Source organism: Amblyomma mixtum, chromosome 8 (genome assembly GCF_055824585.1).
Source record: "Amblyomma mixtum isolate Tamu chromosome 8, ASM5582458v1, whole genome shotgun sequence".
Taxonomy (NCBI): Eukaryota; Metazoa; Arthropoda; class Arachnida; order Ixodida; family Ixodidae; genus Amblyomma; species Amblyomma mixtum.
This window is the reverse complement of record NC_143019.1, coordinates 94,552,820-94,570,261: the sequence shown is the minus strand read 5'-3', so window position 1 is coordinate 94,570,261 and position 17,442 is coordinate 94,552,820.

Here is a 17,442-nt window from a genome sequence, read left to right as displayed (position 1 = left end):
TGCGATGGTCGACACGTGAGGAGCGGTAGCTAGGCGACATAATGAATTCACTATGTAGAGACTCATGGTAGAAAATTTTATGAAACAAGCAAATGCGAAAAATTTTACGGCGCAAAGACAGACACGGCAAACCGACATTAGACCTCATTAACGTTATGCTGGCTGTTCGGTTATAGTTAGAAAGTACAAATCGAATAGCATTATTCTGCACCATTTCAACAGCATGAGATAAAGTGTTGTGATTAGAATCCCAGATGGAGGCAGCATATTCGAGTTTGGGTCGGATAAGGGTTTTATAAAGAAGAAGCTTTAATGAAGTAGGGGCTTTACTGAAATTACGTCTTAAGTATCCTAAGGTGCGATTGGCGTTGCTAATAATATGGTCAGTGTGTGCTTTCCAGTTTAATGTGGAAGAAATGGTTAGGCCAAGGTATTTTTATGAAGGCACGGATTCAAGTGGAGTGTTGTAAATTGTGTACACCGAGGTACATTCACCTTGTCGAGAGAAACGCATTATTTTACATTTGTTAATGCTTAGTTCCATGCGCCATTTTCTGCACCAAAGAGCAATGTTACTTAAATCGGACTGAAGAATTAGTATGTCATCATCATTACAAACCTCGCGATAAATGACACAGTCGTCAGCGTACAAGTGCATGCAAGAAGAGACGCAGCTTGGCAAGTCGTTAATGTATATTAGAAATAAAAGTGGCCCTAAAACGGAGCCTTGGGGCACGCCTGATGTTACTTCGGTTAAGGAAGAATTACAATCGTTAATACAGACGTACTGGGAGCGATTAATCAGAAAATGTTCAAGCCAGTTTAGTACCGCAGGATCAAGATTCCGAGCAGACAGTTTAGTCATTAAGAGCTTATGATGTACTTTATCAAAGGCCTTGCAAAAGTGCAGAAATATGCAGTCTGCCTGGGAATTCCGATCAAGTATGCTGTGCAATGAATGCGTTAAATGAAGAAGCTGAGTTTCGCATGAGAAGGAAGGGCGAAAGCCATGTTGAACAGATGTAAAAAAGGAATTGGAGTGCAAAAAATGATAGACATGGGAATATAATACGTGCTCCAATAATTTACACGGAATACTGGTTAGTGATATGGGTCGATAATTTAAAGGGGATGATTTGCTACCTGATTTATGAAGAGGAACCACCTTCCCGACTTTCCAGTCCATCGGCAAAATCCCTTGGTCGAGCGACTGCTGGAATAGTTTAGCAAGAAATACAGACGAGTACATTTTGGTTTGTTTCAAGAACTTAGAATTGATGCCATCACTGCCACACGAGGAGGAAACTTTTAATGAATCAATTAAATTTACAATTCCAGCAGGATCAACGACAATGGGAGGCATCGGAGGAAAATTATATTGTAAAGTAGTTTCAAGCGTACTTCCAGTTGATAAGGAAAAGTTCTTGGAAAACACATTATTCAATGCACAGGCACACTCAGATGACGACAGGGGTTCACCGTCGTCATTGTTAAGCGAAATTGCACTATTGTCGCGTGAATTAACAATATTCCAAAATTTTCCCGGACTGTTTCTTAACATTGAAGGGAGAGTGCTATTAAAGAAAAAGTCTTTAGCGTCACGCACCGCTTTGAGGTAATGAACTTCAGCCATCCAGTACGCTTCCCAGCGATCGGCACTGTTCAGACGCTTTGCGGAACGGAAAAATCTTTTTTTTTTGTTGGAAAGGCGTCTGAGTGTGTTCGTGTACCATGGAGCATTTGAGTTAAACCGGATATGTTTTAATGGTACATGTGCATTCGTGAGTTCCTTTATTTTATTGCAAAAGAGGTCCCAGTTTTCTTGGACACTTCGCTGGTCGAATTCTGCAAGATACGAGTCCAAATAAATGGCCAGCTTTAAGTTTATAGCATCAAAATTTCCTTTTTTGTAATCACGAATTGGTTTCACCACTGAACTACCACGTTGGATGGAAATGGTGAGGTCGAAATGAAGCAGTGAGTGATCACTCAAGCCAGGTAAGTAGGTGATAGGAGATACGAAATCCGGGTGTGTACAAAGTATTAAATCCAGCGTATTACTTGACTGTGCATTGTGCCTTGTGGGGCACGTTACAACTTGTGTTAGATGAAAAGCTGAACAGAAATCTAGGAAATCTTGACACTGTGAAGACGTTGATTTGAGACGGGGATAAGGACCAGACCAGATGATATTAGGAAAATTAAAACCCCCGAGAAGAACAATGGGGGCTGAGGGATAACGAGAAAGCACTGAATTGATGGCGTCATAAAGATTATCAACAAAAGAAGCTGGAGCGTTCGGGGGACGGTAGCAGCAACCAAGGATTATTCGCATGCTTTTGACGGTGATAGATACCCAGACTATTTCCAAATCACAGATAGTAAAGATTGGAAAAGAGGGAATTTCGTTTGATACGGCTATCAGTGTGCCACCGCCGTGTCGAGAGTGTCGATCGCCGCGGTATACACTGTATTTCTTTGGTCCCTGGAAAATTTCCGCGCTAGAAACCTTTGCGCTGAGCCACGTCTCAGTCAGAACAACGATGTCAGCGTCACTTGCGCATACAACAGAGTTTAGTTCATCGCGTTTGCTCATGACGCTACGAATGTTTGTGAAGATAACTGGGATGCATGAAATAGTAGAAAGCCCACAAGTACCGCTTATTAATTGTTAGGATTTATCAAGTTGCGTCCCAGTACTTGGTGATGATGCGCTAGAGTGTGAGCGAGTGTTGGCAGCGGGCCCATGGGCGCTCTGGTGGGCGTCAGCTGGATGTCTAGCTGTCTGTGCGTGCACGGTGTCACTTTCGCGGTCATAAACATAGAAAGTTTTGTTAACAAGCAGCCTGTCATGACGAAGTTGGAAAAAAGGGGATTCTGGAAGAGCCTTCGCAAACTCTGCAAGCTTTTTCCTTGCATACCTGGTAGTCGGGGAAAAATCTTCACTGACAGAAACGTCGGAGTCTTTTAATTTATATCGCTCTTGAAAGACTTTATCCCGAACCTTAAAATGACTGAATCTAACAATCACCGGTCTGTTCTTGCTTTCACAATACGGGCCGCCGAGTCTGTGGGCACGTTCAACTTTTTCCCCAGTGAGACCGGGGTCAATGTTTTCTGTTAATAGATTTACAATTTTTGTTTCAGTTTCATCCCATGATTCAGTGCTGTCTTGTACACCGTGAAAAATAAGATTATTACGACGAGACCTGTCCTCCAGGTCGCAAAGCCGAGACCGTATTTCATCAGTTTGCTGCAGGACGCCGTTAAACGTTTCCTTAGTATGCAGAAGATTTTGCTCAATTTTTTCGAAATTGGTGTATCTAGCCTCAACGTTTGACAAACGGGCGTCCATTTCAACAAATCTAGCTTCCATACACTGTTGTGCTGTTTTAACATCATTTACAGCGGCAAGCAAGTCAGCTTGCCCTTGAGTAAGGATTGCAGTCTCACGTTTTAGGTCTTTTAGGTACTGTAGAATTTGTTATTGACAGTCTTGGTCACTTCAGGAACCAGCCCTAGTAGCAGAATGGTTAGGACCGGGATTGCTTTCGACATCGCCAGGGCATAGCAAACTGATCACAACATCAGTACATTCTTCGAATTCATCGCACAAAGTAAGGAGGCATGGCAACAGTAAAGGTAACGATTGCTAGTACGTTTCGCAAACAGTGAGCATGTATTACGAACCTCAAAGAAGCGGATGAGCAGCACGTCAGTCATGTCGTGAACGGCGGTGCCGCACTCACGCCCACTGAAGAGCGACCAGGTGGCGTGGCCCTTTAAAAGTTCCGCACAGGGTGATGCCGGTGCCGATGTCACTGTCGAGGCGAGGCGGAGGTAACTGCTTCCGAGGGAAACAGAGGCATCTGCGCTGGGGCCTTCCCTCACGACGTTGGGGATGGTGCACAGGACAGGAGCAGCACTGTTTTCTGGTCCGGCGCTATTCTCGATGAATGAAGCAAGGCACGAATGTATGTATGTTAAGAGCATCCCCTCCAAAACGGTGTGGTGGCAGGTGCCACCGTGCTCTGTATTACTTTTTCTTTACGTTTCTACAAACCAAACAGTCAAAGAATCGAAAACTAACGCCATCTGTTGGCCGCCAGCCCTGAGCACCGCGTAATTCGATGGGAATATTTTAAGCTCGCAATTTTACGCAAACTATGGATAGTCCAAAGAGTTTATCCGCGAACATGGTAGTTACAATGGCCGACTATTTCTACTCGTTGCAAATGCGGACTATAAAATGCTTCTTGCGTTCACATATATTATTTCCCACGGCCGTGGAAACTCAATGCGATGCGCCGAAAATTAGAATTTCCCGATGTGATTTTTAGCGTTTAACGCCACGCGGTACGTGGTGGCATCCGTGAAAACTAGAAGCACTTGACTAGATTTACTGGGCTTGCGGGTACCGGACATAATTTTATCACGAAATGAGGCGACGGGGTACACCATAGTGAAGGGTCCCCGCAGGGGGCGTCTGCAGCATGCAGACGTTGGTGAGTGGCGACACCATGGGGTATCCCGAGCATCCGCAGGGACATCCCCGCAGGGGGATGATGGCGAGCATGCGTCACCACGGACCCTAGCATCCGCGCTTAGCCGTGCGTGGCATTGCCGTGTACGGGGAAAAGGGGATCCTGGTGGTTGAGCCAATGCCGAGAGTTTGGACCCTTAAGGCCCCTCGGCGGAAGCAACACACCACTTTGGCCCCAGCTTCCTGTAGACGGCACCTCCGGCCTGACCCGACCGGGGGAAATCGGCAGTCGCGTTTTCCTGTCCTCCCCTCTATCTTTCCCTTTCCTATTTCCTTTCTTACAACTTTCCTCTATCCTCCTCTCTTCTTAATTTTTTTCATCTTTTTCCTGGCGGCGAGGGTTAACCGTGTGTGACCAACTACCCTGAGTTGAGTCATATTAGGTTATAGTTAAGGTGTACAGCTGGCGTGGGCAGGACTTTCTTTCAAGTTCCTGTCGCGTCCCCTTGGACTCCATGGTGGGTGGCTGGCACCATGACCGAAAAACATCAAATTTTATGGCTCCCCCCCCTTTCCAAACCAGATCGCCCTCTCAAAAGAGGGCGGACCGATGTGACAGCTGAATACATCCAGAAATCTAAAGTGACTTTCACCAAATTCCATGTGCTCCAACGCGAAGCAACAGATAAAACTGCCCGAACGATATCTCCATTCTTGGTGGCGAAAAGCCTGACCGATGCCTTGGGCACAGGTTACAAGCTAAAAAAATGCCTAGTGGCGACCTCCTTCTGTAGCTTAAAGACAACGGCCAACTTTCGAAGCTCTCCCCCATATTGTCAATTGGGGAAACCCCAATCTTAATAACTCCACACCGTTCCTTAAACAGGGTCCGTGGTGTCATTTCCGAAGCAGACTTTGTCTGCCTCACTGAGGAAGAAATCCTTGAAGGTCTCAGTGACCAGAATGTTACAAACGTGCATCGTATTAAAATAAGGAAAGACGACAAGGAAATCCCGACGAAACATATTGTTCTGACATTCAACTCCAGCACACTTTCAGAGATCATCGAAGCAGGCTACATGAAAATAAATGTACATCACTACATACCGAATCCACGAAGGTGCTTTAACTGTCAAAAGTACGGACATGGGTCACAGAGCTGCCGTGGCCACAAAACGTGCGCTAAATGCGCCTCAAAAGACCATGTTTCCGAGAACTGTGATGGAGCAGCACTTCGGTGCGCAAACTGCGAAGGTGATCATCCAGCATATTCTAAATCATGTCGTTCCTGGAAGGCTGAGAAAGAAATAATAACAATGAAAACAAAACAAAACATAACTTTCAGGGAAGCAAGACAACTCTACCACGCAAAGAACACCTTCACGTTCTCAACAAAAACAAACTTTGCTGACGTGGTGCGCAGGGGCGGTGCACCACGCAGCACTCCGGCATCTGCCCAGGCCACCGTCACGGAGCTTGTGGCAGGGCCATCCACGCCCCAGGCAGGGACAGCGAAAGCTGCCCTGCCATCTACAAAGCAGGGAGTACCGGCCCACGAGTCGGCACCCCGCAGGACTTCCCCCCGCCGGGGGAGGCCCGACACCAACACATCCGCGGCTTCGCAGTCCTCCAGCACCTCTGGTGAGGTGATGGATACAACTCCCACTCCGCCCGCTTTGCAGCGGCGGACCGGCTCTCTCGAGCGAAGAAAAGATAGAACCCCGGTAACGGGCCCAGAACAGTAAATTTCTTCCGTTCCATTCCCACCCAAAAAAACAAACATGACATTTGTGGTTCAATGGAACTGTAGAGGAATGTTGAGGAACTACAGTGATATAACACATATTCTAGGGTCAGTGATGCCTCTAGCTCTATGTCTCCAGGAGACCAATCTTGGTCCACAACATTCAAATATCTTAAAACATTATACAACTTTTAGGCGTGATCGCGAGCATGCAAATAGACTCTCGGGAGGCGTCGCAATCATCATCCAAAGCGGCGTCCCGGCTCAAGAAATCAAACTGAAAACAAAACTTTAGGCGGTTGCGGTTAGCGTGATCAGCTACAAAACCATAACAATATGTTCCGTATATCTTCCCCCACACATTACATTAACATGCCAAGATCTAGAAGGCCTTATCGATGAACTGCCGGAGCCATTTCTGGTAGTTGGCGATTTTAACGCTCACTCTCCGTTTTTGGGAAGCGAACGCTGTGACTCTAGAGGCCAAACAATCGAAGAATTTATACTTTCAAATAATGTCCGTCTTTTAAATACGGGAAAAGCCACATATTGCTGTCCAAGCTCAGCAAAAATGAGCTCTCTCGATTTAGCTTTCGCATCACCATTACTTTTTAACGATTTTAAATGGGATGTTTTAAATGACCCCATGGCCAGCGATCACTTACCTACCGTCATCAGGCTCTCATCGTCCACTTCAATCATCCCCACAAGGCCACGGCGCTGGAAAATTCAGCTCGCCGACTGGTCACTTTTTACAAAAAGTGCCACTCTGGAAAAGGAATTTTGTGACCACCTCAGCACAGATGAAATTAATGAGAAGTTTACTGAATGCATAATATCGGCCGCAACACTCGCTATACCACAAACAACAGGACTTGCACAAAAGAAACATAAAGTGTGGTGGACACAAGAATGCACATTAGCAAAAAAACAACAAAACAAAGCGTGGAGCGCTCTGCGTCGATATCCTACTGCAGAGAACTTACTTACCTTTAAGAACGCAAAAGCTAGAGCGCGGTATGTGCGAAGAAATGCAGAGAAAACCTCTTGGCAGAAATATGTCTCCTCAATAAACAGCTCAACAACATCAAAGAAAATGTGGGAAAAAGTTCGTAAATGTACTGGTGACCATACCCCTTTCACACTTCCTCTCTTGACAGCACCCGGGACACAAACATCTTTAGAAGAACAGGCCAACATATTGGGCGAGCATTTTGCTGAGATCTCAAGCTCATTCAACTACACAAACACATTTCAGAAACACAAAGCAATAGCTGAAAAACAAAAATTCCCACCCGGAGCAGGTATACATGAGGACTACAACCAGCCTCTCACACTGCAAGAATTAAATAAGGTATTATCTTCTGGAAAAAAGACAGCACCAGGACCAGACAACGTGCATTACGCTATGCTTGCCCATCTCTCCGAGGCTGCCGTAGAGGCACTGTTAAAATTCTTTAATAAAATCTGGATAACTGGAAATATACCTGACGAGTGGAAAAAGCAGTCATAATACCTTTTCTCAAACCCGGAAAACCACCAACAAGTCCTAGCAGTTACAGACCAATAGCCCTCACCAGCTGCATTGCTAAATCTTTCGAAAGTGTAATAAACATTAGACTGACCTTCGTACTTGAATCTCGGCAACTACTAGATAAACACCAATGTGGGTTTAAGAAAACATGCTCCACCACAGATCACCTTGTCCGCCTAGAAAACACCATCCGGGAGGCGTTTATCCACAAGCAGCACTGTATTGGGGTCTTCTTCGACCTGGAGAAGGCCTACGATACCACGTGGAAGTTCGGCATCCTCCGTGACCTAGCGGAGCTAGGTATCCGCGGCAGGATGTTGAACTGCTTGAACGACTTCCTGGCTAACCGCACATTCCGAGTCCGCCTAGGAGCAACTCTCTCCATGACTTTCACCCAAGAGAATGGCGTACCCCAGGGGTGCATTCTAAGTACGACACTCTTCATAATTAAAATGAATTCCTTAGGTAAAGAAATACCCAAGTTCATAATGTATTCAGTTTATGTAGATGACCTACAAATAGCATGCACGTCCTCCAGCATATCAACCTGTGAGAGACAAATACAAATCACAATAAATAAACTAGGTGCTTGGGCAGACAGAAATGGATTTAAATTTGCTCCTCAAAAAACAGTAGCTGTTCTTTTTTCATTGCGACTAGGCCTACAGGTCGATACCGATCTATACCTGAATCACACTGCGCTACCAATTAAACAAGAACACACATTTTTAGGCCTAACTTTCGAAAAGAAACTCACATTTCTACCACACATTAACAACCTTAAAAAGAAAGCTTCTCAAGCCCTCAATATTTTAAAAGTGCTCTCAAGGAAGCGGTGGGGGTCCGATAGAGCAAGCCTTTTACAAATATATCGCTCTCTGGTGCGCTCCAAGCGGACTACGGGTGCATAGTATATGGTTCGGCAATAGCATCCTACTTAAAAAGATTAGACCCCATTCATAATCTTGGTCTGCGCCTATCATCTGGAGCATACAGAACATCACCAGTAGCTAGCCTTTACGTTGAAACTAATGAAGCCGCTCTTGAGGATCGAAGAATCGCCCTTACATGCTCATATGTCTTAAAAATTCGTTCTCTTCCTAAACATCACTGCCATCCAATTGTCACCAAGTGCCCATCTAAAAGATTATTCATCAACAAACCACATTCTATCAGGCCATTACTACTGCGCTTTGAAGACAAATGCGAAGAGCTAACAGTACTAGACTGCCTACCGAATATTGCACAAAGGAATGAATATTTGCCACCATGGTACAGCCTGCCTTCAGTATGTGACTTCACAATGACACATTTAGACAAAAAGCAAACGCCAAACGAGTACATATTACAGGCAAGGGCGTCCGCAGAATTTTTTGCAGGGGGGGGCCCATTGGTTGTTGGCGCCGGAGGGGGGGGGGTATATTCGTAGCGAAAAGGCACTATTTGCGGAGTAAATTTATTTATTTATATATAAATAAAAAATAAGTAAAATACACACATGAAAGAAAATTACAAGCAGCAAATTAAAGCGCGGATTGTAGAGATACATTGGAGTTTATCAACACAGAAACAATTAAAATTAATAAAAATGCAAAAAGATACTATCAATACTCGAAGTGCTCAGTCTTACTGCATAAGAGTTCTCGACTCACCCGAATTGATGACCAGCACACAGCGCAATATGTTCACAAACACGCAACTACAGTCACTCAGTCAGTCTTCCTTGAACAGCAACTGTAGGCGCCTCGGATTTTTCTGGGCGAATTGCGTAGTTACACGGGTGATAAATTCATTTCTGTGCTTCATTACACGCTCTCAGTGCACAGTCATCATATATATTGATTGGAAAAATGGTTGAACGAGTACGTTGAAAACAAAAGATGACTATATATACAACGAAAACTTATTTACAAGATAAATGCACGCTCGCAGCTTCATACACCTCGCTCCATCATACACCTCGCTCCAGCTTCATACACCTCGCTCGACTGTGCGGATGCTCGCGCATCCGCACAGTCGAGCAACCGCACACACACTGCTCGCCGCTCGTCGTTTTCTCGTCCGCTGTCTTGGTTGTTCTCACCTTCGTTGACAACCCGCCACTAAAAACAACGAAGCACAAACACAGAGGCGCGCACACGTGCAAGGGCTTACTTGCCACAATATCCACGAATGCGCACTTTTGGGGTGTAAGGAACGCCGCGCGACTTCCGAGGGGAAGAGACACCCGCAACTAATTCGGCCGGAAAATTTGTTTTTGTGCTTTTATGGGGTTCAGAGCCCCAAAACGACTCAGGCTATGAGGGACGGAGTAGTACAGAGTTTCGGATAATGTCGACCACCTGGGTCTCTTTACCATGCACTGACACGCACAGTACATGGGCGCTGTTGTGATTTGAGGCCCAGCCAGAGGTGACAGGCGAGCCAGGCAGGCGCCATCGGGCTGCGTTGACCAAAGGCGCTGGTTTTCGGAGAAGACGCAAGGAACGCTGGTGTGGGGGCGCCTCTGGAGACTGCGTCGCCGTGAACAAAAGCAGCTAATCCCCTTTGCCGAAGGTTCTGAAAGCGGCGCTTCTACCGCACCGAGCTCTCCCGTGGATCGGAGGAGACAGCGCGCGGCGGCGGCGCCAACTCGTCGCCCGCTTGCCCCTGAGCAGCCCGACAAAGCGGGGGTGGACACGGCTGATTTGTCCTTCCCCCCTCAAGAATTCATCGGTAGCCGGCGTACGAACGTATCGCGACCTGTGTCCTGTGCACTGTCTGCCTCCGTGTCGCTATCTCTCTAGAGATCAAAGAAACAGACACCCATCTCAAGACGGCTCGAAGCACATGCTCGCCGGTGCCGCTGCATGTCTGCAACAGGTCGTCCTTCAGCAGAGCTGGCGGTGGCGTGGTTTGAAAACGGCGGAACGACGCGGGCCCGGACGCGGCATTTCGCAGATGTGACCAAGCGTCGAAGCGGGGCTGCTTTTACCAGACCTGTTCTGACTTTTCACCGAGTCGGACGTGTTTTTTGACGCTCCTTCGACTTCGGCCTGGCCTAGCTACGCCGTCCAGCACTCGGGTTGGGCCCGCATCGCCTGCACGTACGGCCCGCAGGCAACGGACCTGGACCTGGGATAAGCACCTCACGTGGCCCCCGGCCATGGAGCCCCACCAGGAGGCCCGCGGCCGCGGAATGCGCAAGCCTAGGACTGTGCCAGACGGACCTCGTTCACAGAGCGCACGCCGCGACCGGTCTCTCGAATCAACTCCGCTGCTAGAGAGGTGGATAGAGTGCGTGCAGCGCGCAACACAGCGCGCTGCCCTGACTCCGGAGACGGCGAAGGCAACGTTACGCACCTTGGCCCTTCCGCCACGTGCTGCTGCGATGGCGGCGCGCGCGGACGAACACGTGGAAGCCGCCATTGCCAGCCCGGTCCAGCAGCCACCACACGGCGACGGCCAAATTCCGGCAGCGGTGGTAGCAGCCGTAGAAGAGCCAGAGGGGGACGACGCCATGGATCAAAGCACCCATCGCAAGCGGCGCCGTTCCACCCAGTCTGAGGAGGGGAACAAAGGCAGCGGGGGCGAGGAATCTGCTGCCAAGCGCGAAGCGCTGCAGCTCACTGCACCTGTCTCACCTCCCCCTCCGCGTCCAGAGGGAGCGATCACAGGACAAAGAGCCAGGGAGGTGACAGCGGACAACAGCGTGTCTGCCAGTACTAGCTGCTTTCCCCCTGCTCTCGCCGGAACGCAAGCCCCCACCCTGAGGGACCAGCGGCCGGTGACGACATCGGCTGACGCGGCGCGGCAGAAGCCAGCAAACCCGGCACGTGACCAAGAGGCCGCAGCTGCGGCTCTCAGACGGAGCGCGGCGCACACTGCCAGCGTGCCTGACAGCAACGAGTGCCACGCCCCCCCGGCATCCTCATGCTCCCTGGAGGCCGCCGGCCTGATCCCCTGGCGCCAGGCTTCAACCCGAGCACAGCGAAGGCGTAAGGCTGCCCTGCAGAGAGCTGCTGCTGCTGTGGCGGTCCATGAGGAGCTCCACTGGACAGTCCTGTTCCGGCCAGCGGAACGCGGCGTGGCCATAAGCAGGGAACAGGGCTGGGAGATTGCTGAGGAGCTGGGCCCGCGCCCAGGCGTGCTGGCGGTTCGCGTTAATACGCGGAGGAATGTGGTGGCGGTGGACACCGGCTGCGCAGCTACCTGCGGCTCGCTTCTGGCCACGACTGTCATCCGTGGCCTGGCTGTGTGCGCCAGGGAGCCAGCTCCTCGCAACCAGTCCAGTGGGCTCGTGTTCGGCGTGGACGCGCGCCGCTCAGCGGACCAGCTGCTTGCCGCCGTGGAATCGGCGGTGGCAGTGACGTCGGCGTCACTGTCGGGAAGCACGCTGCTTCTCCGATTTGCGGCCCCGATCCCGCCACCGTATGTGTTCATTTACAGGCGGCGCCTCGCTGTCCGGCCCTGCCGCCCGCGCCCACTGCAGTGTTCCCGCTGTTCCAGCCTGGGCCATGCCACCGAGGCCTGCAGAGCTGCTGCCCGCTGTGCCCGCTGCGGTGGACCACACGAAACTGGGGCGTGCACCAGCGGAAAATCGCGCTGCTCAAACTGCGGCGGCCGACACCCTGCCACGGACCCTTCATGCCCCCACTGGCAACGAGAGAGGCATGTCGCCACGATTTTGGCTTCGTCAGAGGTGCCTCTCTCACGACGGGCCGTGCGCGCGGTTGTACGTGAAGAAACGGCGCCGCAGGCTGCACAGCAGCAACCAAGCAAGCGCAGCTATGCGCAGGTTGTGGGCCACAGCAAGCAGCAGCAGCAGCCTTCTCAGCAGCTCCGGCCTCAGAAGCAGCGGTGGCAGCATCCCAAGCAGCCGGCCGGTTCCCGCACCGCACCAGTGAGGCCCGCACCCACTACCTCCGGTGGTTCCCCTCTGGACGCACGCGATGCCTTAATCGAGCGCCTGCAGGCCGCGCTGCGAGCACTAAGCGTGCTCCTGCCAGAGGGCTCCGAGGGTCGCCGCATCTGTGAGGAAGCGACAGGCCCTCCTGCACTAAACAGCCAACAACATGGCTAGTCGCCGGGCAGCACCCCGCATTCCCACAGTCCTGCAATGGAACGTCCGCTCCCTTGCAGCGCGATACGCTGAGCTCCGCTCACGCATAACATCCGAACAACCAGAGGTGATCGCGCTGCAGGAAACTTACGTCCGGCTACGGGATGGGGAGCCCCAAAGGCGGCTGCCCGGCTACATCGTCTACCATTCACCAACGAAGTGTGAGGAGGGGTCATGTGCATCAATCCCTTGCGGCGACCCAGCCCATCGACCCGGAAAATCGCGGGCCTCCATCTATGTGCGGCGCGACGTCCAGCAAGCGCTCGTCGGCACGGCGGCGGCGACGAGTGACGTTCAGGAGTGCGTGGCAGTGACAGTGCGCGTCGGGGGTGTTGACACATCAGTGGCCAGTGTTTATGTGCGCCCAGCTGTGGCGTGGAACGCGCTGTGTTTTCGTGCTGTGTCGTCGTGTTGTGCCCCGCGCCAGCTCATAGTTGGTGACTTCAATGCCCATCATTGTGCGTGGGGCAGTGCGCGCAACGACCGGCGCGGCGACGACCTGCATGACACAGCAACGCAGCTGGGACTCACTCCCCTCAACACTGGCCAGCCCACCTTCCGACGGCGTGGATCGTCAGGCTCCTGCATCGACGTTGCGTTCGCGTCCAGCGGCATCGAGGCGACCTGGCGTCGTGCACCATCCCTCTGGGGCTCGGATCACTTCTCCATCACCATAGAGCCCACTGCTAAAGAGGCGCGCCCCATGCGTACTTACGCTATCGTGAATTGGGGCCGCTTCCGCCAAGAGGTGGACGCCGCCGCTGCGTCCGGCGCCGATTACTTCACCAGTCTTGTCCGGAGCGCCCTCGCAGCCACGCGTCGCGCAGAGGTGCGGGCAGGTCAGCCAACACCCGACAATAAGCTGCTCGATCTGCGCGACAAAAGGGACAAGGCGGAGCGCAGGGCGCGACGGACGGACAAGCCAGAAGACTGGACGGTCTACAATCGGCTAGACGCAGCGGCAAGACGTCACTCCAACAAGCTATATCGACGGCAGTGGGCTTCTCTCTGCAACACGATGGAGAAGGATCGCAGCTCGCGACGGCTCTTCACCACACTGCGGCGCATCACTACACCTCAGGCGAACCCTCAGCCACTGGCCGCTCTCGCCATCTCGAGCGGCCAAACAAACCAACAGCTGGCTGAGCAGTTCGCTGACCGATTCGCGCCACAGTGCCCCGCGAGCAGTGCAGTGACGACATCGGGCCCCAGTTTCGACGCCAGTGCCTCTTCCCCCGCCCCGGATGACGGCCCGTGCAACGCGCTCTTCACTGCGGCGGAACTGAACGACGCGCTGCGCCACTGCACCCGCCGCTCAGCGCCCGGGCCGGACGGGGTTACCTACCAGATGCTGCGCAACCTGGACGCGGAGCAACGTCAAGTCCTCCTGCGGCAGCTCAACCTGGTGTGGGAACGCGGGGTGCTACCTGAGGAGTGGCGCACAGCGGTCGTCTGCCCGATACCGAAGCCAGGCCGCCCACCCACGGAGCTCAGCGGATACCGTCCAGTGGCGCTGACGTCGGCGGCGTGCAAGCTGATGGAGCATATGGCGCTCCAACGCCTGCATGCGCGGGCCGCGGAGGCGGACTTGTTCGACGAGCGTCAGACAGGGTTTCGCGGGATGCGCTGCGCGGCAGATTCAATCGCGGACGTTGTCTCCGCACTCGAGCACGCCGTGGCGGCGCGGCAGGTAGCACTGCTCTTGCTGCTCGACGTCTCGAGTGCGTTTGACAACGTCCACCGTGCGGTAATTCTCGCGAGGCTGGAAGAGGCGGGCGTGGCCGGTCGTCTGTTGCGTTATGTGCAGGGGTTCCTTAACGCTCGCACTATTCGCGTGCGCGTGGGAGCGGCTCTCTCTCAGCCCCGCCCGGTGGATCTGGGCGTGCCGCAGGGGTCGGTGTTGTCCCCGTTCCTGTTCAATGTGGCGATGTCGGCGGTGCCGGGCTGTCTGCCCACAGGCAACCGGCACCGCGTGTACATCTCCATATGCGCGGACGACATCGCTCTGTGGTGCTTGGGACCTCCGGGCGAGGCTTCCCGCGTGAGAGACTGCCTCCAGGGTTCCCTTGACGCTATCGGCGACCGGTTGCGGGGCCTCGGTCTGGCGCTTTGCGCGCGGAAGTCTGCAGCCATGGCCTGCGGAGCTCGCAGATGCGCCCGCCTGGCGCCGCTGACGTTGGCTGGGACGCCGCTGCCGTGGAAGAGCTCCGTGCGGTACCTCGGCCTGGATGTCGACCAGTGCCTCTCCTTTCGCCCCGCGGCGACCAGGGCCTGCCAGCAGATGAAGAGGACTACAGCCGCCGTGCACAAGCTCACCGCCCGGGGCCAGGGGATTTCTCAGCAGGCTGCGCTGCGCCTCTACAACGCCGCAGCCTTAGGGGCGATACTCTACGCGCTGCCCCTCGTCACGGTGCGCAAACCATCATGGAAGGCACTGGAGGTGCAGCATCGCAAAGCGCTGCGGACCTGCCTCGGCCTACCCGGCAACTCGCAATGCGAGGCCACACTGGCCGAGGCGGGCGCGTGGCCGCTGCAGCTACAGGCCACGCAGCGCTCGCTGCACCACATCGACCGCCTTCACCGCGCTCCGGACGGCGGGGAACTCCTGCAGCGCCTTCGTCAATACCCGCGCTCAAGAATGGGCGCGGCACTGCAGGAATATGACCAGCTGACGCGCGCCACGCCCCCCTACGGCCTCTGCTCCCCCTGGCCCCTCACGACGGAGGTACAGCGAGAGATCGTCGGCATCGCGGGAAAACGCAGCACACCACTATGTGCGGTGCAGCAGCTAGCCGGAGCCGTCATCTACGAGCAACTGCGCGACCATCTGCTTGTGTTCACTGACGGCTCCGTGGTGAGCGAAAACTGCTCGCTCGCTGCAGCGGCCACCATCCCCGCCCTGCAGCTGCACCGCCAGCAAAGAGTGGTTTACCTGGGCTCTTCGACCACGGCGGAGCTACTGGGTCTTCGCCTGGGCTTGGACCTGGTGCTCACCCTTACTCCGCCGCCACCCAGGTGTGCTCTGCTGTGTGATTCCCGTGCCGCCCTCAGCCGCCTGCAGACTCCCGGCGGTGGCACCCCGTTGCTGTGCGCGTTACGCGAGCGCATTGAGCGCCTCGCGGAGCGCAGATGCAGTATTCGCGTGCAGTGGGTGCCCGGTCACTGCGGCATCCGCGGCAACGAGCAAGCCGACGAGCTCGCCACCGCCGCACATCAGCTTCCTCCCAGCGACGAACCGCTCGCCCTGGAAGACGTGCGTGCGGTGATCCACGACCACCTCCGTCAGCAACACCCGGACCCTCGCATCGCGCGAGGAGAGCGCATTTCTCTCGTCGGCGCGCGCTCACTGTCGCGCCTCCAGCGGGCGATGATCATCCGAGTGCGCGTCGGCTGCGTGTGGCCCGGGGTAAGACGGGTGCGCCACGGACTTTCGTCGTGCGACGCGTGCGCTGACTGCGGCGCAGTGGAAACATTGGAGCACATGCTCCTTCGCTGTACCGCTTCTGCAGTGCCGCGTCGCGAGATGCTCGCGGCCTACAGGGCGCTGGGAATCATCCCGGACAGTCTCGAAGCGCTCCTGTGGCCGTGCGGCAGTGCGCGCACCCGCGACAGAACAATGGTGAGCCTCTGTGTGTTCATCGAGCAGGCAGGCTTGACTTCCCGCTTGCTCTTCGCCAGGTAGTGCACGCGTGACAGGAACGCTCCGTTGGTGCTACCTCGGACGGTATACGCGGCCGGGCGCCCCACCCCGGCCGCTAGTGCAGTGTGTCGCGCGCGCGATTAGTCCGTGACAGGACGCTATATGTGCGCGCGGCTATGTACATTGTGTTTACATCTTTTGTGATTGTGCGCAGTGGTCGCTCGCGCGCACTTATTTTCGGACAATGTTTGGACATTAGCGCGCGAGCGGCGCGAACTTGATTACTTTTGTATTTTGTAAATAGTGTACAAAGCTCTCCCCTATCCTTTCTTGCTGTCGCTCCCGTCTATACTTCTCCTCACTATCCTCTCCCTTTCCCTTTCATTTCCGCCGGCTGGAGCTCGGGTGCTTAAGATATTAGATAGCAATTGCCGCGGCCGGCAACACTCTTTTGCTTCACTTTTTATTTATTTATTTATTTATCTTTTTTTTAAATAAACCACTACCACCACCTTTTACCCTTTTGGCTGAGCGCACCACCGCCCCTGGCGTGCGGCCATCACTCACGGTTCGAGTGAGTGATTTTCCAGGGGGGTGCAGCCGCCCCCCCTTGCCCCCCCCCCCTCCGGACGCCCATGATTACAGGAATTCTTTGCACTGCAAGAAAAGTATGACACTTACATTGTATTTTATACCGATGGCTCAAAAACAGAAAGTCACGTTGGAAGTGCAGTAATCCAAGAAAATACTAAACAGATAATACGACTACCAGAATGCGCATCAGTTTTTAGTGCTGAGTGTTATGCCGTCTTTGTAGCTGTTGAAAAAATAGTAAGAGAGAACATCAAAAATACCATCATTTACTCCGATTCGCTCAGTATGCTCAAAGCACTGCACTCCAGGAATGCTGCTGAACCCATAATAAGAAACATCGTACATA